General features: G+C 44.3%; 1 protein-coding gene across 2 annotated transcripts in view; it reads right to left on the reverse strand.

Annotated features, from left to right (window-relative positions):
- The window catches only part of LOC128700151 (protein tiptop), a 236825-nt gene that overhangs the window by 54350 nt on the left and 156300 nt on the right, over window positions 1-26175 (reverse strand). The window lies entirely within an intron of this gene.

Below are 26175 nucleotides of genomic sequence, written 5' to 3' on the forward strand. Positions count from 1 at the left end.
TGCACACCTACAAATTCATCACAATCTACTACAACTTCTCTTCAAGTCTCCAGAGCACAGTGTCATCAGCAAAGACATCGACAACTCCCACTTTTGTGTGTGATTCTTTATCTTTAACCTCCGCCTCTTACCAAAACCCTCACTGGCTACTTACTGTTGACATCTATAAATATATTAAACAATAACCACGGTGACATCACATCCTTGTCTAAATTTCACTTACACTGGGAAAAAATTTCCCTCTTTCCTACATACTCTAACTTGAGCCTCTATCTCTGTAAAACTCTTCACTGCTCAGTAACCTACCTCCTACACCATACACTTGCAACATCTGCCACATTGCCCCTATCCACCCTGTCCTTACGCCTTTTCCAAATCCATAAATGCACAAAGACCTCTTTAGCCTTCTCTAAGCTACTGTTCCTTATATGTTTCACTGTAAACACCTGAGTCCCTACACCCCTACACCTTTCCTAAAGCCTCCTTGTTCATCTGCTATCCTATTCTCCGTCTTTACTCATAATTCTTTCAATTATAACTCTACCATACACTTTACCAGGTACCTCAACAGACTTATCCCCTATAATTTTGCCTCTCTTTTATCCCCTTGCCCCTTTATACAAGGAACTATGCATGCTCTGCCCAGTCTAGGTACCTTACCCTCATTTGTACATTTATTAAATGGTGCTGCAAACATCCAGAGCTATATCCCCTGCTTTTAACATTTCTATCTTTGTCCATGAATCCAGCTGCCTTACCCCTTTCATTTGCCTACTGCCTCTGAACTTTTACACTCACAGCTGGCTCTTCTCCATCCTACAGAGATGTTATTCCTCCTTGCCCTATGCAAGTCAGCTTCCTATCTTCATCAACATTTAAACAGTTCCTCGAAATATTCCTTCCATGCCTGATACATCAACTCTCCGTTAATAGCTCTCCTCTCTATTTTGTGACAGATCCATTTATTCTAGGCTTTCATTAACTAGTAATCCTAGTCAAGACACTACCACTAATAATTTGGTGACAACATCTCTGCCTCTGTTTATCTTTGCTCTCTGCTACTCCTTAGCTATATTTTTCAGCATATCTTTCCTAATAACTCTGTGAGCTTTTCTCAATATGCTTACCTCATACTCTCTTGTCAGTAATTCACTAGTAGACTCTTTATACTGTTATTTGTACAAACTTTATGAACATAGCTACAGTCTTATGCCTCTATTGTTGTACTGTTAATATACCTCAAGTATCTTTATATCACACCTGCATCTCCTATTACATTTATCTGATTGATGTATTATCATGATCATCTATAATATAGTATGGTGGATCTGATAATCTGACCTCTAACATGTCTGAAGTCTACTCCAACAGTCTTTATCTACCAATACATAATCAACAAACTCTGTCATTTCGCCCTACATATCATGTGTACTTATTTATCCTCTTTCTTAAAATATTATTACCTATAACTAAACCTTTCATAAAAGTTCAGTAAAGAATCCCATTATCATTACTATTTCCCCAAACTTACCTACCACACCCTCTCTAAAAGTTTCTCCTACTTTAGCATTCAAGTCCCCTACCACAATTACTCTCTCACTTGGTTCAAAGGCTCCTATACATTCACTTAACATCTCCCAAAATCTCTCTCTCTCCTCTGCATTCCTCTCTTCTCCAGGTGCATACACGCTTATTATGACCCACTTCTCGCATCCAACCTTTACTTTAATCCACATAATTCTTGAATTTACACATTCATATTCTCTTTTCTCCTTCCATAACTGATCATTTAACATTACTGCTACCCCTTCCTTTGCTCTAACTCTCTCAGATACTCCAGATTTAATCCCATTTATTTCCCCCCACTGAAACTCTCCTACCCCCTTCAGCTTTGTTTCGCTTAGGGCCAGGACATCCAACTTCTTTTCATTCATAACATCAGCAATCATCTGTTTCTTGTCATCCGCACTACATCCACGCACATTTAAGCAACCCAGTTTTATAAAGTTTTTCTTTTTCTCTTTTTTAGTAATTGTATACAGGAGAAGGGGTTACTAGCCCATTGCTCCCGGCATTTTAGTCGCCTCATACGACACGCATGGCTTACGGAGGAAAGATTCTTTTCCACTTCCCCATGGACAATAGAAGAAATAAAAAAGAACAAGAGCTATTTAGAAAAAAGAGAAAAACCTGAGGACAATGCAGTGGTAAAATTAGATTTCAAGAATGCGTTCAATCTCCTGAAGAGAGACGTGGTATTAGCAGCAGTACAAGAACATTTCCCTGGTCTCTTCCCTTTTGTTTCAGCCGGGTATAGCAAGGAATCAATGCTTCTCTTTGGAGAGCATGAAATTACATCATTGGAGGGTGTCCAACAAGGAGATCCTCTTGCACCATTTCTCTTCTGTATAGCAGTTAGGGAAATCACAGTCAGACTGACCAGCGAGCTAAACATCTGGTTCCTAGATGATGGCACACTAGCAGGTACAAAAGAGTCCCTCCTACATGACCTTACACAGGTAATGACACGGGGACAGGAAATGGGTCTCATCCTGAATCCATCCAAATGTGAAATCATCTCAGTCAGTCAACAAGTGATAAATGCAGTGAGATCAAAACTACCAGGAGCAGCAGTCATTGCCCCCACAAATAGTGTCTTGCTAGGAGCACCTCTGGGAAGCAATGCCATTGACACAATTCTCAGGAAGAAATTGGAAGAGTTAAGGAGGATGGAACAACGAATAGGCAATCTGGACACCCACGATGCCTTGTACCTTCTCACAAAGTGCTTGAGTCTGCCCAGGTTGACATATTTCCTAAGATGTGCACCTTCATATAATAACCCTATACTGCACGAATATGACAGTATTCTGAGGCAGATTTTTACGAAAGTACTTAACCTTACTCTAGAAGACGGGCAGTGGAACCAAGCTACACTTCCAGTCAGACTAGGAGGCATTGGTGTCCGCAAGTCATCACAGATTGCGTTACCTGCTTTTCTGTCCTCGTGTATTGCATCCAGAGAGCTTGTAGCAGCGATTCTCCCTGAACATCTTAGGGACAAGATAGGAGTCCAGGACCAAAAATTCATTGACGGAGCAATGATCTGGGATAATCTAACGGGCTCTGGAGCCAGACCTGCTCCCCCCAACAACTACAAACAATCGCACTGGGATGGTCCAACAGTGGAAAATATTGCCTCAACAATGCTTCAGTGTCAGGGAAGGATAGAGCCCGCCTCCTGGCAGTGAGAGCCCCTCATGCTGGGGACTTTCTGTTGGCTGTTCCCAACTCCAGCCTTGGCACACGTCTCGACCCACAGACCATCCGCATCGGTGTTGCCCTTCGACTTGCCGCCCCTATTCTCGCCAAACACAGGTGTATTTGTGGCAGTGAAGCAGCAGACCGATTCGGGTACCATGGTCTTGTGTGCCGTAAATCCGAGGGAAAGATTGCAAGACATGAGGAGGTTAATAACATTATCAAGAGGAGCCTCACAACAGCTGGATGCCCAGCAGTAAGGGAGCCACACCAATTATGCAGATCTGATGGCAGCCAGAAGCGTCCAGATGGTATCACCCTTCAAGCCTGGACAGATGGGAAGCAGGTGGTGTGGGACTATACATGTGCATCTACCATGGCTGATACCTATCTCCAATACACCAGGGAGGAAGGAGGGGCAGCTGCCAGCTTCAGGGAGTCCCAAAAGTCTAGAAAATATGGAGAACTTGCCCATCATTATATGTTTGTTCCCATAGGCTCAGAGACCCTTGGCTCATGGGGAAAGAGTGCATCTAAATTCCTTAAGGAGCTGGGAAAAAGACTCATCAGGGTAACTAGGGATCCCAGGGCAGCTAGTTTTCTGTTCCAGCGGCTCAGTGCGGCTGTTCAAAGGGGTAATGCCTGCTGTATTTTGGGCACACGCCCCAGCTCTGAGGAGCTGGATGAGATTTTCGCCTTATAATCGGTGATACACACGTAACATGTACCGTATGTGCCACCTTTATATCAATAGTGTATCTCTTGGATCTTCTATATATATATATATATATATATATATATATATATATATATATATATATATATATATATATATATATATATATATATATATAATATATATTATATATATATTATATAATAATTATTATATATATATTATATAATAATTATATATATATATATATATATATATATATATATATATATATATATTATATCAGATTGGAGGGAGAGAGTTTGGAGGATGTGAATGTACTCAGATATTTGGGAGTGGACGTGTCAGCGGATGGGTCTATGAAAGATGAGGTGAATCATAGAATTGATGAGGGGAAAAGGGTGAGTGGTGCACTTAGGAGTCTGTGGAGACAAAGAACTTTGTCCTTGGAGGCAAAGAGGGGAATGTATTAGAGTATAGTTTTACCAACGCACTTATATGGGTGTGAAGCATGGGTGATGAATGTTGCAGCGAGGAGAAGGCTGGAGGCAGTGGAGATGTCATGTCTGAGGGCAATGTGTGGTGTGAATATGCAGAGAATTCGTAGTTTGGAAATTAGGAGGAGGTGCGGGATTACCAAAACTGTTGTCCAGAGGACTGAGGAAGGGTTGTTGAGGTTGTTCGGACATGTAGAGAGAATGGAGCGAAACAGAATGACTTCAAGAGTGTATCAGTCTGTAGTGGAAGGAAGGCGGGGTAGGGTTGGCCTAGGAAAGGTTGGAGGGAGGGGGTAAACTAGGTTTTGTGTGCGAGGGGCTTGGACTTCCAGCAGGCATGCGTGAGCGTGTTTGATAGTGAATGGAGACAAATGGTTTTTAATACTTGACGTGCTGTTGGAGTGTGAGCAAAGTAACATTTATGAAGGGGTTCAGGGAAACCGGCAGGCCGGACTTGAGTCCTGGAGATGGGAGGTACAGTGCCTGCACTCTGAAGGAGGGGTGTTAATGTTGCAGTTTAAAAACTGTAGTGTAGAGCACCCTTTTGGCAAGACAGTGATGGAGTGAATGATGGTGAAAGCTTTTCTTTTTCGGGCCACCCTGCCTTGGTGGGAATCGGCCAGTGTGATAATAAAATATATATATATATATATATATATATATATATATATATATATATATATATATATATATATATATATATATATATATATATATATATATATATGAGAGAGAGAGAGGAGCCACTCTAGTGCTGACTGCGGGACCCACAGCCTCGGAGAAAAGAATAAATGTACTTCAGGAAAAAAATAAAAACTCCAGGAATGGGAAGATGACAAAGCTTTTCGGAATCCCTATGCATCCTTCATCAGTCTAAGGTAGGAGAAACGAAGGTAAAAATACAGACGAGTTAGCTGTAAGCAGGAGGTTCGAACCTCGCTGCTACTGTCTCAGATTAATGAGTGAAGTGAACAAGGAGTGGAGGGGAGACAATACGCAGTAACAAGAGGAGAAATCGGGCCATGGAAGCCAGTTAGCACGCAAGAATATAAGACTTATTCACAAGTTTAGTAATCCTAGTGTAGAACTGTGTCTGGCTAGGCGGTAAGTTCATGCGTGCTTCTGCTGTCAGTCTTGTGCGTTGTTAACAACAACGAACAGAAATGGTACGTTAAACAGCAGTCGCGAGAACAGATATGAATGCAGAACAAAGCAGGGACAAGAACAATTGTATGAATATCGAACAAATCAGCAGGGGTAAGACCAAATATGTGTATGTAGAACAAACCAGTAGGCAGGATCAAATGTATGCATGTATAACAAGGCTCCAGTTATAACGTGATGGCTAGGTAACGAGGGGGAGGCTTCCGTTATGAAGTAACGTCACATTATCTGTTCCCTGTGTAATTTTCGAGACATAACTTTAATAGTAACGATGACTGTCACGCTACCAATATTCCCCGAGATGGATAAATGCCCCGGGATGAGTAAATGCCCCAGGATGGGTAAATACCCCAGGATGGGTAAATACCCCGGGACTGGTAAATGCCCCGGGATGAGTAAATGCCCCGAGATGGATAAATGAACCGGGATGGGTAAATGCCCTGGGATGAATGGGTTATAAAGGTGAGGGAACGGGGTGTGATAAGGGTTAGGGAGTGAAAAGATAGATTAGGGAATGGTAAGACTAATTGGAAAAATGAGTTGGGGCGTAGAAGAACGGGATGGAATGATGGTTAGGTAAGGTGCGTCAAGGAACAGGACTAAGTATTTCCTGACCCACCGTTGGAGCTTTTGGTCATCTGACCAAAGCCTTCCGCTGGCTTACCGCTCCACCCCTTTAAAAATTATGGTTATATGATGGTATTACAGAGGAAGAGGGGGTTGAAGAGACTGGGATGGACAGGAGTAGGGAAGAAGAACGAGAGGTTTTAAGAGGGGGAGGAGAATTAGGGGTTGGGGGTAGGGGAGATGCGTCATCACTTGACGATGACAAAGGTGACAGCGTCGCTGGCTAGGACGGAACTCTGGTGTCAACAGTGCGACGCTGTGATAGGCGTGGTAGGTCGTGGGTGGGTGGGTTTGTTTGTCTGTTGGTCGGTCGGTCTCTGTCTCTGTCTCTCTCTCTGTCTCTGTCTCTGTCTCTGTCTCTGTCTCTGTCTCTGTCTCTGTCTCTCTCTCTCTCTCTCTCTCTCTCTCTCTCTCTCTCTCTCTCTCTCTCACACACACACACACACACACACACACACACAGTGACAAGGAATTGGTGATAACTGGGAAATACCTGATCGCTGTCGTGTGCGCACATCCTCAGAAGTGCTCAGGTATTGCTTTTCTTTTTTGTCATTGCTGTATGCATCATACGTACATAACTTACACAAGTAAACATATGACATACACACGTACATATTCACATACATAAGCAAATAGAGACATGGAATAAAATTTCTAGAGGACTTGAAGTTGACTGCATCAGTCTTGTTTGCGAGAAGTTGGGCAGGTGACCTGCAACAGGCCAGCGAAATGCAACAGAAGAGCGAAACGTTGCCACAATAAAATGTTACATTAGTTGCCCATGTGTCCTTCTGCTTAACACATTGTTGGTAATTCTACCAACATTATTACGTTAGGTCTTGTTCGTGAGACGTTGGGCAGGTGACCCTGCAATGGCTTGTTCCGTGGCCTGCAGTAATAACCTGGCTGATCACAAGTGGCAACACGTGTGGTACGAACACGTTCCTCTCGTCACGTAGAACAACACTTCCTGCTGCCCCATCACGACGCTAGTCTTAATTAACCAATAAAATCCAGCGAGGAGAGAATACCAAGTCAGTCTCTTACACAGGAAGACAACGGGAAGACTGACATTAATCTGGGGATGCGTTGGGAAATCCCATAAAGATTATACATAGATAAGGCAAGAATACAAATGCACAACACAAAGAAAAACAATCAAAACGACAGAGGAAGATAATAAAAATACACAGCGGGAAGAAATACTATTAAGCAGGAGGAGGGAAGAATACAAAAGGAGAGAGAGGAAAGAAATACAATTAAACGAATAAAAGATTAAAGATTGAGGTGACTGTGAGATCGAGTGATGGACATTAATTATCGTGGAGTGATGGAGCCTGGCAGGTGCTGGGCGTCAACTTTCACTCTGGTGTGAGGGAGGGACCACTTGGCTTATCCCCCTGCTGATGTTGCTGATGCTAATTCTGCTCCTGCTGATGCTCTTCATGCTAATCCTGGTCTTCTTAACACTGCTTCCGATGACAATGCTCTTGCTAATCCTGCTCCTGTTGATGTTTATGCTAATTCTGTTTCTGATGCTCTTCACACTAATCCAACTCCTGTTGGTGCTAATCTTGTTAATGTTAAGCCTGTTGTTGCTCCTCATGCTTATCTTGTTGATGCGATGCTAATCCTCCTGCTAATTCTGCTGCTGCTGAAGTTCCCACTCTTCCTGCTCCTGCTGTCGTCACTAATACTGTAGTTACCGCTACCACTGCTGTTGAAGTTGCTACTTTTTATTGTTGATTCTGCTGCAGTTACCGCTCCTTATGCTGTTGCTACTGTCACAGTTGCTACTGCTGCTTCTGATGTTATCAATGCTCCCTGCTGCTGTTGCTGCTGCTCCTACAGCTGCTGCTCCTGCAGAAGGCAGCGTCTCCTATCACCTCCATCGCCGCCCAGCCTCCATGGAAAGGTTAGACAAATGTTACCCTTCACACTCTGATGATTCGCAGAGAATTACTGCACAGTGACGAGGTGACCTTTTGCGACCACCACCTACTCGCAACCTTTCGTTTTAAACCCCTTTTTTGTGGCAGTTTCAAAATGCTTTACTCGCATGATATATTCCCAGAGTTTTAGATTCTGCAGAGGAAAAAAAATCACTGCCGAGTCGTTCTTAAAATCACTGGAAATTAAATGGAGAAGCAACTATCGACAGTATTTTGAGATGTATTGACGTCGCCCGCGTCATCTTGTGAAATGTAGGAGTTCACCAACAGCATTTTATATTTTGATGTATGTGTTTTTTTATTTATGCAAAATTGGATACATCAGCTTTATGCTGCTATTCTACTCTAGATGATAGTTACATAGTGGGAACAAAAGCTGTGTTCCCCTCTCATATTCCATCACACAGGATGAGTCACATAATGTTCAAATGTGTCAGTCTGAGCTGGGAGACTTCAGTAGGGCATGCTCTCTATGCCGACCCTGACAGGCAAGGGCTTCATATTTCGCCCGCTCCACCCACACTTTACCCACATTCACTGCACCCACTCCGACAAGCAGGGATTCCAAGCCTTTCACCCTCCTCTCTCCACCCACACCTAGCCTCTACTTCGTCAGGTAAGATCCCCGCCTTTCCCTGTCACCCACATCCTGCACCCACCCTGGCAGGTAAATTCTCCAACCTCCCTACCCGCCCACGCACTGTACCCGTTCCTTCAGTACAGGGTTCGCCCCACACCCTGGACATACCCCTTCAGGAAGTGGCTCCGGCCATTTAAAATGTTGCGGCAGTAAACTTCCAAATGTCTCATTGTTTCTGGGCCACCATTGCCATCAGCATTTCATTGGTGGTGTGTGTGTTTATATCACCAAGTGCTACATTGTTCCATCGCTCCCCCCCACCCCACCCCTAACCCTTATCACCTTCTATGCCCAACATTTTTCTTCAAGGGGTTGTTTTAATGCCAGTGAAGGTCGCTTGATGCAAGAAACTGCAGCTATCATCCATTTTGGATCAAACATTATTGCATCCCATCTCTAAGGTGTTGTATGACCCATACAAGTTAAGCGCTTCCCATGAATATACTACTACTATTATTACTAATAATAATATTTTCATTATTATCTGTTCAGTATCATTAATTTTCATTGTTATTATCTGTTCATTTACGGGGACGCAGTGATTAATGACATTTACGTAAATTGTGAACGGATATTACCGTAAGTTCACTTCGTTGTTTATTGTTATATACATGTATCACACAAGACTTGCACCCTCCCTCGAGGCCTGCACATTCCACACTGTTAATTTTTGCAAAATAATGTCGATATTTTTGTATCGCCTCATTACCATTTATTCCTCACTGTTCCCGCTCTTTTATCTCTCATTACGATCGTATAAGTACCATTATCTCGCCAATATCTCCCCGATATCTCCATCCCTCCCATTTCACACAATTATCCCACACTTGCTAATCACACAGTCATTCAATTAAAAGTTGATAACTACGAAGTATGCTAATTTCCATCACATTTATGTGTCGTAAATTGCACTGAACACCTGCTAAGCAAACACGAAGGGAAAATGGTTTTCAGGAGCACTTGTCTACCTCGTCTGTTAAAAATTATCACAATTGAGCTCCTCGTCTCCCACACCCACCACGCAGTAGTTAGCTGGTCCTAGACTGTCTGTTGATAACTCCAGACATCATCGCCCCGGCAGCCAGGTCTCGACTCGGACCTGGTTGACAGCCGGATCTAAGACGGGCCGTGGGAGTGCATTCCACTGCCCGGCTGATCAAGAAGTTTTTAGGAAATACTTGTCACGCTTTGTAATGAAAATAGATGCTGGTCTACTGGTTATTTCCCATATAAGAGGTGTTAAAAAATTCTGGAACTTTGTGTTTAAGGAAATTTCTCTTAGTGTACTTATTTACACTCCTGCTTTTCATTAGTTATAAAAGTCTCCCGCTTTTATAACTAACTATTCAGTGTGCGGATTTAGAAGTGTATATTATTTAGGTAGACACAATATGTAATACAAGCTTTTAATAGGACTAGATTTCACTAAGCTTGCTCGTCTAGTATAAATTGGTGCATTTTTTCTTGCGTACACTCAAATACAACTTGAAGTAGTTTAGGCATTCCCAATAGCTTCAAGTGTGTGAATTATTATGAACCGTGAAAGTTGTGTGTACATTCTTAGGAGATGGTGTTGAAGTGTAGCAACATTTTGAGTGTAGCAAGTGTAAGAGCTCTAGCAAGTATCATTATTCATTGTCATCTCTGGTTTTGACGGTTCTTATTATCCAAGACTTGGATGTTATCGGCGGTGTAACATCCAAGTCAATCTCAGGACCCACAGTGTAACATGCAAGTCTCAGGATTCCTGGGTCGCGGCCGTAGGTGGTAAATATGTGCCATCAAGATAAATATAGATAAAGAGAGTGGAGGTCCTTTAAAGAAAATATTTGCAATTACCCTGTCTTCTGCAGCCAAGTCTGCTATTACTACTAGTGTCCATGGGTCTCGCAGCTCAATACATTCCTCAAAACAATTTGTATGCTCCGTAGAGTTAAGTAAATATTTTAGATATTATAAGAATCATTTTCCATTCAGAGGCATCAGAGAAATATTCATACCTGTGCTTTTACAAATTAGAAACGAGGAGAGACAAGGATCCGGCCAGCCTCACTTCTCGCCCGCCAGACCAGGCTCGATCCAGAGCGCATTATCAAACGTAATAATGGCGCAATAAAACCCTTTTATGGGTCCTGGTCATCCAGCCTGGTCACGGCACAGTAAACTCTCGGTTAAACCCGCAGCTAAACCCTGGGAAGTAGGCGGCGCAAGGAAGGTCCTGTAGAACGTGCTGCACCACCACATCTTCCTGGTGTACACTCTCGGTTTAATACAACACTTTTTTTCAGTTTTTTCTTGTGATCTGCATCTATTCGAGTCACCTGAATTTTCCATTACCGGAGCATAAAGATTGATAAATTATATGCTTATATGACCTAGCTTTCCTAGGGCGTGAGGCTGATATGCTAACACCGCCTCTATTAAGTAGCTCCTGGTCCCAAATGCCTCTTATTTGTTTTCCTTTAATTCTTAAGTCTTGGGTTAAAAAGAAAATATCTTCAAATCGGCAACTTCAGTTCAACAACGTCCTGAGAGTTCATTTAACTATCATATTATACCAGCCTGTTTTATCACAGTCGTAAATACTCACTCCAGTCTTCAAAGTTAACATGACAAAAGAACAAAACCCACAACCTGTCTAGAGCGAAGCAGTAACTGACGCAAGCATCCTAGGACTCTTAATTCCTTCAGAGAGGACCTCTAACTTCTTCAGGCGAGAACCTTCGGTCATCATCGTCACTGTCTTTGGTTCAGCGTCTCATCTATGTTCCAGAATCTTGACTTTGTGGTTCATCGGTGTCCCTGGTCTAATTCTACCTCAACACTGAACTGAGTCAGGTGGCAGGTCCCTTCGGCTGTGATCCCGTTGCTGCTGCCGAAGTCAACACTTCCGTCTTGGTCCTGCTACTGCAGACCTCTGTATCACTGAGTCTTGTCCACTTCAGTCTTAGTTGTTCTTGCTGGAGAAGATCCCCGCGTCACTGGGTCTTGTCCATTGCTTCAGACTTTGTTTATAGTGTGACTTTTGCCAGAGATTCCACCTATGTGATTATAAACCCTATATGACTGTCCAATATTTCTTACTCAGCGCTCATAAACGAATTGCGTGCTGGAGAGCACTCCATTTCCTTTCGTCCACTGGAGATGCACTACCCACGCTCACACACACACACGCGCCTATGGTAAGTGAGCGAAAGTTAGTGGGGAGGCGCCTTAATGAGCCCGGACCACGGGTGATAATTGCAGCGACCAGAATGGAACTGTGAATGTGAAGGGAATAAAATATCCTGATGACTTTCCTCTGCTGCTCTCTGGTGCGCTCACCCCACCGCCGGAGGGCGGGGAAGGAGGGTAAGATGGAGGAGGGGGGGGGGGAAGGAAGGGGCCGAGGATGGTGCAGAAGGCAACAAGACTGGGAAGAGACCGAGTAGGAAGAGAGGAACAGAAGCAACAGTGGGAAAGGAAGGAGCAGCAGTGGAAGTGCTAGTGGAGGGCGAGGGGTTAGAGAAGTGGAGGGAGATTGTGGTGTTGGTGGAGGGAAGGCGGACCAGAGATATAAGTGACGGATGGGATGGTGGTATTTGTTGTCAGGCAGGGAGAATAAGAAGTTAGCCTGAAGAAAAGAAACACTCATTTGCTAAATTAACTCAAGCGAACAAGAACTACGTATTTACTCATATTTCGAATAAAAGAAACGAGATTAAACCGAGATAATAACGATGACGAAAGGGAACAGAGTTGTCATTTCTCCTCAAGAACATCATTCCATCGATCACTCATTCCTCTACTGACGCCATTTTGAAACTTCTGGAGGTTCGCAGCAATACTGGTCCCGAGGATAATGGACTTCCAGTAAGCTGAGACTAAAGGAACTGACTAACAACCTTAGATGAGCGACGAACCAGGGAAGACAGGATTACGACGTCTAAGATACTCATAGGAACTGACAGGGCGGATATTTGCAAACTGACATGCGAGAAACAGGTGCAAGGGAGCATAGAAGCAAGTTAAAAACACACATGAGATACAGGGACATTTGGAAATACTACTACAGTCTCAGGGTAGTAAGGAAGTACAGTAAGTCAGATGTGGATGTTGTAGACTGTACACAGATGCTAGAAGCAAACAAGCTTGTTGATTATTCGTTAGCAGAGAAGGTTAGGAGCTGAGAAAGCTAAAAGTAAACAAACTAGTTGATTCTAACATTAACAAAGAAGGTTAGGAGCTGAGAAAGCTAGAAGCAAACAAGTCGGCTGATTCTATGTTAGCAGAGAGGGTTAGGAGTTGCGACTACTCCCGTAAAATTGAATCAGTAGGCATCAGTAATCCAACACACAAGAGAAGTGAGTAGACACGTGACATGACCAAGTTGATTAGCTGGGACTAACCTGAGGCAGTGATGGAGGAGATACAGCAGACACTGCCAAGAGAAACTGAATGTCTGGACACCGATACACGTAAACCACACTACGCTTATTCATAACCTATACGTATCCTATAAAAGAGATTGGAGGAAATGAAGAGTGGAGGTCGAGAGTGAGAGAAAGTGGACGGAAAGGAGAGCGTAAAAAGGAAAGTAAAGCACACCCATTAAATATTATTTAATATATATATATATATATATATATATATATTATATATATATATATATATATTATACATATATACACACACAAACACTGATCTCTGGCTGAAGGAGACTCGAACCTACGAACCTTGGAACAAGGTACGCAGTGCTTTACCAATCTACCCACACTGGACCAATACCTTGGAGTCCAGCTTGCGCTAGACTTTGATCCAAGGCAGCCAGCTTTCAGGGAGAAGGCTTACAGCTTTTCATCTCATCCCCTGCATGCATCAGCCTTACTAGAGATATTAACAATGCAAGGAATTCGCAAGAACAGGCGAAATATACACAAACACTGATCTCTGGCTGCCTTGGATCAAAGTCTAGCGCAAGCTGGACTCCAAGGTATTGGTCCAGTGTGGGTAGACTGGTAAAGCACTTCGTACCTTGTTCCAAGGTTCGTAGGTTCGAGTCTTCTTCAGCCAGAGATCAGTGTGTGTGTGTGTGTGTGTGTGTGTGTGTGTGTGTGTGTGTGTGTGTGTGTGTGTGTGTGTGTGTGCGTGTGTGTATGTGTGTGTGTATGTATGTATATATATATATATATATATATATATATATATATATATATATATATATATATATATATATATATATATATATATATATAAAAATCTTGATCCACTAAAGCAGTATTAGTAAAAGGCAATCATCACGCGCGCCAACTTTCATTAATTAGTTTCCAGCCAATGACAACAAAAGCAAACACCTACTTCGAGGCTTTCCAATTAACAGTGAGCCAAGATTCTGAGAAAAGCGTCAATCACTCTTTGGTTTTTTCACCATCGTGCTGATTGGCTGATCCGGGCGCTGACGGCGTCACCTCCGGGCAATTAGCGGCAGCCGGAGCCCCTAGCCAACCCGTCATGCACGCTCCGAGAATTAAGTACCCGCTCCTCTCTATGCTTTTCCTGCTGCGGGCTTGCCTATTCTCGCTCGACCTGCTGAACTTTGTCTCTCCTCTGCTCACCCCTGCTTCAGGAGTCTGGTCTCTATCCCCCATTAACATTTCCCCAAGCCCACTCTTGACCTGTAGGCTTTACGTGGTTTTGTTTATATCCACCCCTGCCTTCCCCACCCCGTCAGATATTGAATCAAACTGGTCAACCCTTTTTTTGCAATTTGCAAAGCACTGACTCAGGTATTCAGAACAGTCCAATTGATCATCATGATCATCGGTGTATGACAGGAATAATAACTGACTTCACGCATCTCATAAAATCAAGTTTGATTGTTCAGCATCTTAGACTAGCAAACTTGTGAGCTGACAACAACGGTCTGAATTAGCAACAGATTAATTAGCCAAGTAGTTATCAGGGACAAAGTGATAATTGAAAAACTCAGGTGACCGCAGGTCAGGTTAGGACAGGTTTGTCAGGAAACAGAAGTGCTTCCTGATGAGGGTCTTTATCACATGATGACCCGCAGCTGGAGCTTTTGGCCTTCTGACCGAGGCCTTCCGCAGGCTTACCGGTCCACCCAGAAGCTCTCTATATGTGAATTCTTAGCAGACGCTACCAGGACTTATCATTGTGGCTGATAGTTGAGATTACTGAGAGTAAAATTGCACTGAGAAGTGAAGCGAAAACTGTATTGAGGGTGGGAGCGTCTTGATTTAAGTGAAGTGACAACTGACGTCACATGTCTTCGTCAGGATGTCCTCATCATCAATAGTACACATATCAGGATGTCTTTGATGAGTTTCGACAGTTTTTCTACTCCCGTAGCCTGGCCCTGTACCAGGCTTGTCTGGTGCTTGCCAGGTCATCCAGACTGTTGCTGCTAGCGGCCCGATAGCCCACAATATTAGAATCTCCTCGTCAACATTAGTAAACATCAGCATGTCTTCAGGTTACACATAATATTAGTGAGAATGCTTGGTTTCAAAAATCTTACTGTGACCAGTTTACCGCTAGGGTGGGTACAAGTGTAGTTGATTCTGGCAGTCACTGCCCTCGTGGCCCCCAGACCAGACCTGGATGATTGATCAGGTTGTTGGTACTAACAGTACGCAGTATATACAAGAGTTAGTACAAATAGGACGTGAGGTTTGACGAGGGCAATGAGAAGGAGTGCAAGGTCCCACAACACGTCAACTGTAATTGCCACCTCCAGGGTATCTTCTGGACTCAGACGAAGTAAAGGCGGCAGTAGTGAGCAGTGTTGCTTTGCAGCGCACGACGAAGACTGCATAGTGCGCTTTGGTGGCTGCGCAGTTGTACGGTGGTGGCTGAAATTTAATACTAAGTGAAAAAGACTCATGACAAAGAGTCGACAAGGAAAGACTCACGACAAGGAGTCGACAAGTTGCTGAGCTCTACAGTCCGCTAAGGTAGCCCGGATCGGGCTGCTGCTGTAACCCAAAGTGGCTTCCCTTGTTGTGGCCCAGATTGGCCCCCCTCTGCTGTGGCCAGGAGCGGCCCGCTGTGGTGGCGGTGAAGAGCCGTGCAGCCCAACTCAAGCGGCCGACGGGTGATAATTAGCAATGACTAGAACCAGTGGCCATTGTTGCGATAATTGTGGTTGTAACTCTCAGACGAGTCTTGTAACTCTCGGTGTGAAGGCTGACTTGCCAGCCCAACATCTCTGCAGCCGCTGGTGTTGTTGCTACAACACCCGCAACACCTTGCTTTATGACTGGTATTGGTTTCATCGCTTGCACTTCGGAAATCCTGTCGGTGTAGTGTAAAATATTGTGATCTGGATCACAATGTTTTACACCACACTAAACCTCTCCTTAGACCCGGTTACGGGTCTAAAAAGAGGTTTCTCTGTTGACTGCTGTTCAACCAGGCTGTTTCTGTTAACAGTCAAGCTGGAATATTTGCCCTTGTGGTCTGAATATTCGTCGTTGGAGTCTGAATATTTGTCGTTGTGGTCTAAACCATTATCATATTACTAGCGGCTTGATAATGGTCCAGGGCCAGCCGAAACCTTGTCTAGTTTCACCTCTAACCTGTGGGTTAATTGTGGATATTCGTAGCTCGAAACTGGTTATTTTCGTGAGAGTTGATGTCGTTAGGGCTCTCATTACCCTATATATATGTCTGTGCGCATGTGTGCGTGCAAGCGTGTATCTATTAGTGGTTAAGGACTGATTTCTTGTGTCGGTGGCCTACTTTGTGTGTGGCTGTGGTCTGTTTACAAGCAGCTGTGGTCTGTTTACAAGCAGCTGTGGTCTGTTTACAAGCAGCTGTGGTCTGCTGGCGCGTGGCTGGTTTTCTTTACGGGAACAGTTGATCTTCAGTCAAACAGGTTTGTTGGCTCGTTTGCACACAGATGTTTTGTTTACATGTTTTTAGTTTATTTACAATACTTGTGGTTTGTATGAAAAGTTGATGCACTCGGCTCACAGCCGGCTTTGTTTAGTTTACATATATTTATATCTCCTGCCTCTTTAACTCATCGTTATACTGAAGGGCGGGATAAGAAGGGCAGGAGATGCTGCTTTCATCCTGGAGGGTGACGTTGGGAGGCAGGAGAGGCTGCCTTCATCTTGGAGGGTGAGGTTAGGAGGAAGGAGAAGCTGCCTTCATCCTGGAGGGCGAGGTAATTAAGCAGCGAGAGGTAGCCACATTGTAAGGCAGGGTAAGGAGGGAAGGAGAGGTCGGCGTCATCTTGGAGGGCAAGGTAAGGTGGCAGCGAGAGGCGGCCGTCATACCCGTGGTAGGACTCGTCTCGGCACACGTCATACACCGTGCAATGATGCAGGATTTACGGGCCGGGGAGGGTGTAGTTGCCGGGAGTGCAACATAAAAAAGCCAGAACCCGGAGACATGCTAATGAGCCCTTGTCCAGGTACAGAATGGGCTTTATAACACAATCCTCGCCTGGAAAACTTGCAAGGGAGGGCTTTTAGGCGGAGAATGTTGCTTTATCACCCCCTGGCCAGAAAATGCTTCAACAATCAAGTGCGGAGAGGCCACCACGGCACCCGAAGGTACCTCCTCCAAGGTGCTTACGGCCCCCCGCACCCTTACTACACACTTCGATATCTGTAATCATTGTCGAGGTTTTTACGACGCACTCAGCAACTTCATGAGAGGCTGGAAGATGAAGAAGAGCTGGAGGAGAAGAAAGAGGAAAAGTGAAAGAAGACGATAAAGAAGTAACATCAGCAGTATCATTTACAGAAACTGTAGAATCAGCAGCGGCTACACCACCAGCAGAAGTAGCAACAAAATGCAGCAGCACACAAGCAATAATAGCAGTACTAACAGAATAAGCGGCAACAGAAGTAGTACCAGCAGACAAAATGTAGCAGCAGTAGTAGAATCGGCATCAGCGGCGAGATCAGTAGCAAAAGGAGATGAGAAAATGTTCTTGCCTCAGGCTTGCAGATGCTTGCAGAAGACGGCCAAGATGGAGTATGTTGCTCAGTTTGTGTCCTCTCGACTGGGTCATCCCTCAGAGAAAATCTTGCCCATCTATTACAATATTGTGGCCATTGCTTTTGTAATGTGGTGGTCTGGTTGATATGACTTCCGCCTGATGTTTACCAAACACGAGTTCGTCTCCCAAGGAAAACCTTAGGTTATAAGTATGCACGCATATATAATATATAATTATATACAAGTTCATGAGAGCCTACTGGAGTATACCAAAGTTTCAGGGATAGTCGTGGTATACCTTGATATTCAATATGCGGTCAATGAATTAGATGAGATTTTCCTGCGAGGAGTGAATAAGACTGAGAAATATCCCCTCCTCCCCTCTTTTCCCCTCCTTCCTTAGCAGCCATCAACAACCCCCTCCCTCTACCTCCCCTAGCAGCCACCATCAACAATCCCCTAACCCCTCTCCTTCCCCAACAGCCATCAACCCCCTCCCCCTCCTTCCCTCCCCTGCACCCTTTCCCAGATGCAACTCACACTCTGTCTTGCAATGATTTCCACTATGCAATGACTTTGATTTTATGGAGGCATGCGACAGACTAATGAGATCTGCTCAGACTCATAAATGCACAAGGGAAAATATTATGCTCTCCATCTGGCCATGCTACCCCTACCCCTACTCCCTTTGGGAAAAATATGGAAGATATATAGATGGAAATATACCCATGTCATTTCCAGGCTCCCGAGGCTCTGCGGAATTTAGAGTGAAGGAGCAGGTAAAGTGATGGAGATGGATACTGAAGGGGAAGAAGTTAGAATAGAGTGATGAGGTAGAATACGAGAGTGAATGAATGATAGAGACTTAAGGGGAAGATGTAAAGGAAAGGCAGAATGGAAACTGGTGGAAATGTGTGGATGAAACGGTAGTCCACAGCGGAAATTTAGATGAAGGGGCAAATACAGACAAACGCAGTCAATGAAAAAAAATACTTTAAAGGCGAAAACGGGAGAGAGAGAGAGAGAGAGAGAGAGAGAGAGAGAGAGAGAGAGAGAGAGAGAAAGAAAGTCAGACAGAAGGAAAGCGAGTCAAGAATGAAGACAAGGAGGAAGGATTCCTAACTCTTCCGTCTCAAACAGCAGGAAGGAAGAAAGGAGGGAGAGAAGGAGCGGGAGCTGAAGGCAGGCATATATATAAATAACATAAAACAAAAATATGAACATCATTCCAGGTTTCCCAGGGGTTAAAAAACTAGGGAAGGTGGAATGGGCACTACCTCAGGAGTAAGCAATGTGCCTCGCTCCACAAACTGCCCAGATCACATCCAAGACTAAAACACACTGCCAGCTTTTTCATTAAGAATGGGAAGAGCAGGAGCCGTGGAAAGAGGTACACGAGGGGAAAAAAAGGAATAGGAAGAGGATGAAGAGGTGCCGCAGCATCATAAGCAACGGGAAGATGGAATTAGAGATGGCGAGGAAAAAAAATCACTGGGTGTAGTAAACTGGAGAAATTAATACAAAATCGGAAAGGCAGGAGAACGAACACACACACACACACACACACACACACACACACACACACACACACACACACACACACACACACACACACACACAACAAATGAGAACCAGTGAATGAACGAATAAAATAAGTGGAAAACAGAAAACGAAGAAGCAAAAAAGAGGAGAGTTAATGGGCGGTCGGGCGAGCAAGTGGGTGGGTTTGGGCGGGCGGGCGGACGGTTGGGTAGGTGTAGGAAAATGTGGTTTTGGGGAGACGGAGGTGTGGGTGCAAGTGGGTGTAAGAGAGAGGGTAGGGGATAGGTGGTAGTGGTGGGCTTATTATCACCTCTGGCTGTGACAGTTGGGATGATGAAAGACGTCTAGCTGATGATGGAAAGGAGAACCGTGGAACTAATTAGCAAGATTTATGTACCTATTGTTTTGCTCCGTCATTTGCATACGTGTACAAATTGATCACCATCTTCACGGTCACGTACCAGCCCTTGGAAACCTACACGGACGCCATCACTCAACCTGTGTCAACCATCTGGATCAATTGTAATAATAATGGTTATAATAAATAAATAATAATTAATAAATCAGTATTAATTGATATTAGTGCTATACTATTTTCATAACTAATGCTTCTGAATATAAAAATATAAATTATTACTATTTACTACTACTACTACTACTACCACCTTTGATGTATATCTTTGATATCAGAGTTTAGAGTCTTTTTGAACTCTGAGCCCAGCCACAACATTATCACCGAATAATTCCTGGGATCACTGCCCTTGCGGCCCAGCCTCAGACCAGGCATATTGGCTTCCTGACTGGTGTTCTGGTCAATGAGACTGTTAGTGTTCGCTGCACAAAGTCTGACGCAGGCATTACAGTCCGGTTGATCCGAAACTGCTCAAGAAACCTGCTTACTGGTACTCATCCGAAAGGTATTGAAAAAGCTTTTGGACTCTTCATTCTGAGTTATCTCTTGAAGTGTTTACATTAAGATCTGATTGTACCGCCTGAGTGGCTAGTTTAATGTATACACCATACCTATCCTGTGGACGATAGCGCTAGAACGTAAGTCCTATGTGAACGTAAGTCCTATGTGCAGAAACACACACGAGTCTGTTTAAAATTCATATTTTATCTGTCACAATAAAATTCTGAACACTTGTTCAACATACCCCAATGAAAAGTAGAGGCGCCATGAGTACACTAAGAGAAAGCACAGTAAGTGTCCGGGCCTTCCACCAGGCATAAGGAGAATCACCCTGGCTGTCTTCAAGAGCTGGACAGATACCTAACGTAAGTACCCGACCAGCCGGGCTGTGGTTCGTATGTTGAACTACGTGTAGCTAGCAGTAACAACCTAGTTGATCAGGCCCTGATCCACCGGGAGGCCTAGTCAAGGACTGGGCCACGGGGTCGTTGACCCCCGGCACACCCTTCAGGTAAACTAATATGGTACCTTGACATATTACAAAGGTTATTATATTGTCTTTAATCTACACTAAGTGGACCATCAAGAACATGGTGTACAGAAAGTGACTTGGTAGCTTTCTTCCTCCCTCACCATAAGTAACAATACCCTTCCTCCTCTCTCACCTTGAGTAGCAATACCCTCTTACTCTTTCCCCTACCTTAATTAATCTACAATATCCACCTTTGTAACCCTTCAATATCCTCCTCCCCACCATAATCTACAAAACTCTCCTTCCCCACCATAACCTACAATTTTCTCATTCTGTTCTCCCCAGAGCCTACGATACCCTCATTCCACTTCCCCCCCACCAAGCAACAATGTTCTCCCCCCACCATAACCAACAAATTCTCCCCCCTCCCTCCTACACCCTATCTTCCCGTAAAATCTCTGTCTCTGCCTGGTCTCTATCGCTGGATATCTGGATTACTTCAATAGTCCAGCGTTAAAAATAAAGCAGCGAGCAAGAAATAAATAATATCTAACGACGGGTTCCATCAAGGTCCTAAGTTATAACTGGGCCATTACTGCTAAGAGTCGTCAATTTTTGCCCGAGCTGCTGGCGAAATTCGACGATTGAGCCGCATTTATGAGCGCCGCTGGAGTCTTGTGGCGATGGAGGAGGAGCCAGACGAAACAAAGATGGGGCGCAAGGAGCGCCCAGGGAGAGAGGGAGAGGGAAGGGGGTAGAAAGAGGGAGGGAGGTAGGGACGGGAAGGAAGGAGGGGAAGGGAATGAAGGAAGAATGGCTGGATGGATGGATGGAAGGGAGATACTGAAATAGAGAAGATTGGAGAAAAGTAAGAAGGGATATATGAAGACAGGAAGACAAAACTATCTCCCAGGCTTCGAGAAAGAAAGAAAATGAATGAACGAGGCAAGCAAACTAGTGCACGGAAAAGGAGGAAATAAGGGCGGAATGGACGTAAGAGACTGAAAGAAGGAAGTAAGGTGGCCAGGACGAGACAGAAGGGAGGTGAGAAGAGCTAGGAAGCTAAACTGTAACCAGGATAGTGAAGAAAAGATGTGAATAAGACGTGAATGACATACGAAGTAGGAGAGTTAAGAGAAATGAGGATAAGGAGACGCAGGACAAAGAAAGATGCGACTAAATCAAGGAGGGAAATGAGAAAAAGAGGATAAACAAAAAAAAAAAAAAGGAATAAATTCTGCTGGAAAGCATCACTGTAAATAAACTAAAAAGAAAACGTGAAGAAAAATATGAAAACATGAGGGAGAAATGTATTAAAATAAGTACAAGAACAAATGTGTAAAACCTGAATGAAAAACGGAAGATGAAAAGGGAGGAAGACGAGAGTCTGAAAAGCGGAACACAGAAAGATGGAAGATAAAACAGAAATCTGTGTTGTAAATAAACACGAAAGAAATAAGGCGGTGCAGAGTCGGAAGAGTGGGAATGGAGATAGAAGGGAATGAGAATATTGAAAATAGGACGAGTGGGAATGAGAAGTGCGAGTGTGTAGGAGTGAGAATGAGAGGTGAGAGTTGTGTAGGAATGAGAATGAGTGCGAGGGTGTGGGAGTGAGAACTGAGGGAAGAGCCTTCTTGTGATCGTTGTTTACTCATTATTAGTAGTAGTAAGGAAGGGGGGTGTTAAAGTGACTGAGAGGGAGGGTTAGGAAGGGGGGGGGGTGTTAAAGTGACTGAGAGGGAGGGTTAGGAAGGGGGGGGTGTTAAAGTGACTGAGAGGGAGGGTTAGGAAGGGGGGGGGGTGTTAAAGTGACTGAGAGGGAGGGTTAGGAAGGGGGGGGTGTTAAAGTGACTGAGAGGGAGGGTTAGGAAGGGGGGGGGGTGTTAAAGTGACTGAGAGGGAGGGTTAGGAAGGGGGGGGGGTTAAAGTGACTGAGAGGGAGGGTTAGGAAGGGGGGGGTGTTAAAGTGACAGAGAAAGGGAGGGTGGGAAGTACTCCCGCCATGCAAGGGAATGGGCAAAGTTATCAGAGAAGGATCTGATTCTGAGTGATGAAACTGATGCTACATCGTGACTACGGAACAGTAGGAAGAGTGAGTAGATGAGAGTGGGGTGAGAGGAGGAAGATGGGTAGATAAGGAAGAAAGAGATGAGAAAGAAAGGGAAATGTGTTTGCTGGAAGAACTGGGCTGAGAGGATTGCTGAGTCGGAGGAGATGTAAAAGAGGGAGAATGATCAGAGTAAGAAAGAATGTAATAAATATGGGGAAACAGAGAGGATCTTTCCGTTAGGTGGGTTGATGGGAAGATCCCCGTGAAAGGTGAGTATCATATATATCGTTATCATATCTCTTCTATATTCCCTCCTCTTCAGCGATATGTGCCGGGGCCACGAAGGTGGGCAAGGTGGGCGCTAGACACGGTGGTCAGAACAGTCATGGTCACGTGCGCTGCATCAGCTCCCCTGAACCTCTCCCTCCTACTCTCCCTCTTTACCTGGCTGGTGGAGGGAAGCATGGGAGCTAGTGTGGGAAGGGTACAGCACAGATATACAGGAAGACTAGAACGAAGATAAAAAAAATGGGGAGAGTATATTACCGAAGGTAGTACTGAAGGAGATGGTGTCAAGGTGTTGCTTGAATCTCGAGAATGTCTATAAATGGACTAGCACAAGTATTACAGGTCTTACACTGTTGACAGTGCAACATCTGGGTATCTTCGCTGTAGACGTTTCGCTATCCATAATAGGAAGACTGTAGAACTATATACAACAGAGTATGCTGTGTTCCTTGTGTCCCCAATATATAAATAATAATAATAATAGTGGTTATATAGCACTTGGGAGGTACAATCAGGTTCGACTCGAGCAAGGAGAGGATAGATACAATTCCTTGAATGATGAGCCCTTCGCCTGCGCCCTCTTGAAGGGCCTCCAGGTCTTTCAAAAGCCCTAATGCTTCCTTGACAGCTTCGTCACGTACATTCCTGTTCATGGCCCTAGGAGGGATGGGGGGGAGTGACAAGACACACTTTGAGTCAAAGTTTCACATGATATAGTGGACGATTCCTCAACTTTCCAATCTTAACCATGACCTTGCAGAATCTAACTTTTTTATCAATAAAGCAGCGGATAAAAGTTTTGCTCATTCAAGACTTCAAAATGCAAAGGCATTCGACATCTGGTATGGATTTATTTAATTCAGAAGTGTGGAGGAATATGTTATGAATAAGGAGACAATGTCCTATCGTAGTGAGTGGTGATGACATTAGTTGTGGTGGTGGTAGTGGTGGTGGTGGTGGTGCTGCTGCTGCTGCTGCTGTTGTGTTGCGCTGTAGATGCCTGCACGGCCACATCCTCAGCGGTCACAGTAATTTCATGCGTCGACAGCTACGGGATTCGGTGATTATGAATGTTAATGAGTGCGAGCTACGCTGTACGACCCTTTGCTGCACGACATGCAGAGGGCACTGTGCGTCCACTGCCTGCCAACCCAACTCAACCCAACATTCACCCGAACACTCCCCCACATGTAAATATAATTACAACAAATTCAATTTTAAACCTGCAACACCCCAGGTCACTGATGTATTGAGGAAAACCACACACGATGCACGACCAGCTTTAATTTAGATGTTTTGATAGTATAGAGCTTTGACATTACAGTATTACAATCACGAGGAAGCTCTAAACTCGTAGGGTAATATGAACCTCCCCAAAGGTGTATAAGTTTTTGAAGATAATAAAGCTCTAACTACAGGAAGCGTCTGTGACGGTGTCTTTAGTACCTCAACAGCTAAGTGGATCTACGGTGATGGTTGCAGTTACAGTTTTATGCTTAACATGTATCATTATTATTATTATTATTTTATACACAACTCGCAAATAGGAAAGAGAAGCTTATGACGACGTTTCCGTCCGACTTGGACCATTTACGTGCGGGTTATTTGTGTATTGTTCCAGTCACGGTATTGTCTTTTTGTTCATAATAATAATAATTATAATAATAATAATAATAAATATATTTACAAGTGCATGATACAACTTATACAGACTATAGCTGACATCAATGACATACTATATAGAAAGTCCCTGGTTATACAGAGCATTTCCCCCAACTTAGGTTAATTCTGTCCCCAGGCTGCGACCCACACCAGTCGGCTAACACCTCGGTACCTACTTACTGCCTGCTAGGTGAACAGGGAGTGCGAGACAGTGGCATATGCAGCTCTACGATAAAAAGCGTTTCCCGCGAAGCTTAAGTCATCATGAGATTGAGACAATCTTATACGTCATACATCATAAATATTCATCTCGAGTTTCTCATTTAAAAAAGTCGAATATCACAACACTAATAATTTTCTTCCATAAAATTCACAAACAATCTTGGAGCAAGAACAAGGTCGTAAAGCCAAGAATATGCAGTCTAATTGCCACTTGTATCCTGCTTTCCATCCCGCCCCTTGCGAATGGACAGCGCGTGAACCAATCCACGTCAAGTATTTGCATGGGACGAAGGAACGTTGAACTAGTCCAGTGTGAGTACTTGCATGGGACGAGGGAACGTTGAACTAGTCCACTGTGAGTACTTGCATGGGACGAGGGAACGTTGAACTAGTCCAGTGTGAGTACTTGCATGGGACGAGGGAACGTTGAACTAGTCCACTGTGAGTACTTGCATGGAACGTTGAACTAGTCCACTGTGAGTACTTGCATGGGACGAGGGAACATTGAACTAGTCCACTGTGAGTACTTGCATGGGACGAGGGAACGTTGAACTAGTCCACTGTGAGTACTTGCATGAGACAAGGGAACGTTGAATTAGTCCACTGAGTACTTGCATGGGACGAGGGAACGTTGAACTAGAGTACTTGCATGGGACGAGGGAACGTTGAACTAGTCTACTGTGAGTACTTGCATGGGACGAGGGAACATTGAACTAGTCCGCTGAGTACTTGCATGGGACGAGGGAACGTTGAACTAGTCTACCGAGTACTTGCATGGGACGAGGGAACGTTGAACTAGTCTACTGAGTACTTGCATGGGACGAGGGAACGTTGAACCAGTTCACTGAGTACTTGCATGGGACGAGGGAACATTGAACTAGTCTACTGTGAGTACTTGCATGGGGCGAGGGAACATTGAACTAGTTTACTGTGAGTACTTGCATGGGACGAGGGAACGTTGAACTAGTCTACTGTGAGTACTTGCATGGGACGAGGGAACGTTGAACTAGTCTACTGTGAGTACTTGCATGGGACGAGGGAACGTTGAACTAGTCCACTGTGAGTACTTGCATGGGACGAGGGAACGTTGAACTAGTCTACTGTGAGTACTTGCATGGGACGAGGGAACGTTGAACTAGTCCACTGAGTACTTGCATGGGACGAGGGAACGTTGAACTAGCCTACTGTGAGTACTTGCATGGGACGAGGGAACGTTGAACTAGTCCACTCTGAGTACTTTGCTCCCCGACA

Source organism: Cherax quadricarinatus, chromosome 74 (assembly GCF_038502225.1).
Source record: "Cherax quadricarinatus isolate ZL_2023a chromosome 74, ASM3850222v1, whole genome shotgun sequence".
NCBI lineage: Eukaryota > Metazoa > Arthropoda > Malacostraca > Decapoda > Parastacidae > Cherax > Cherax quadricarinatus.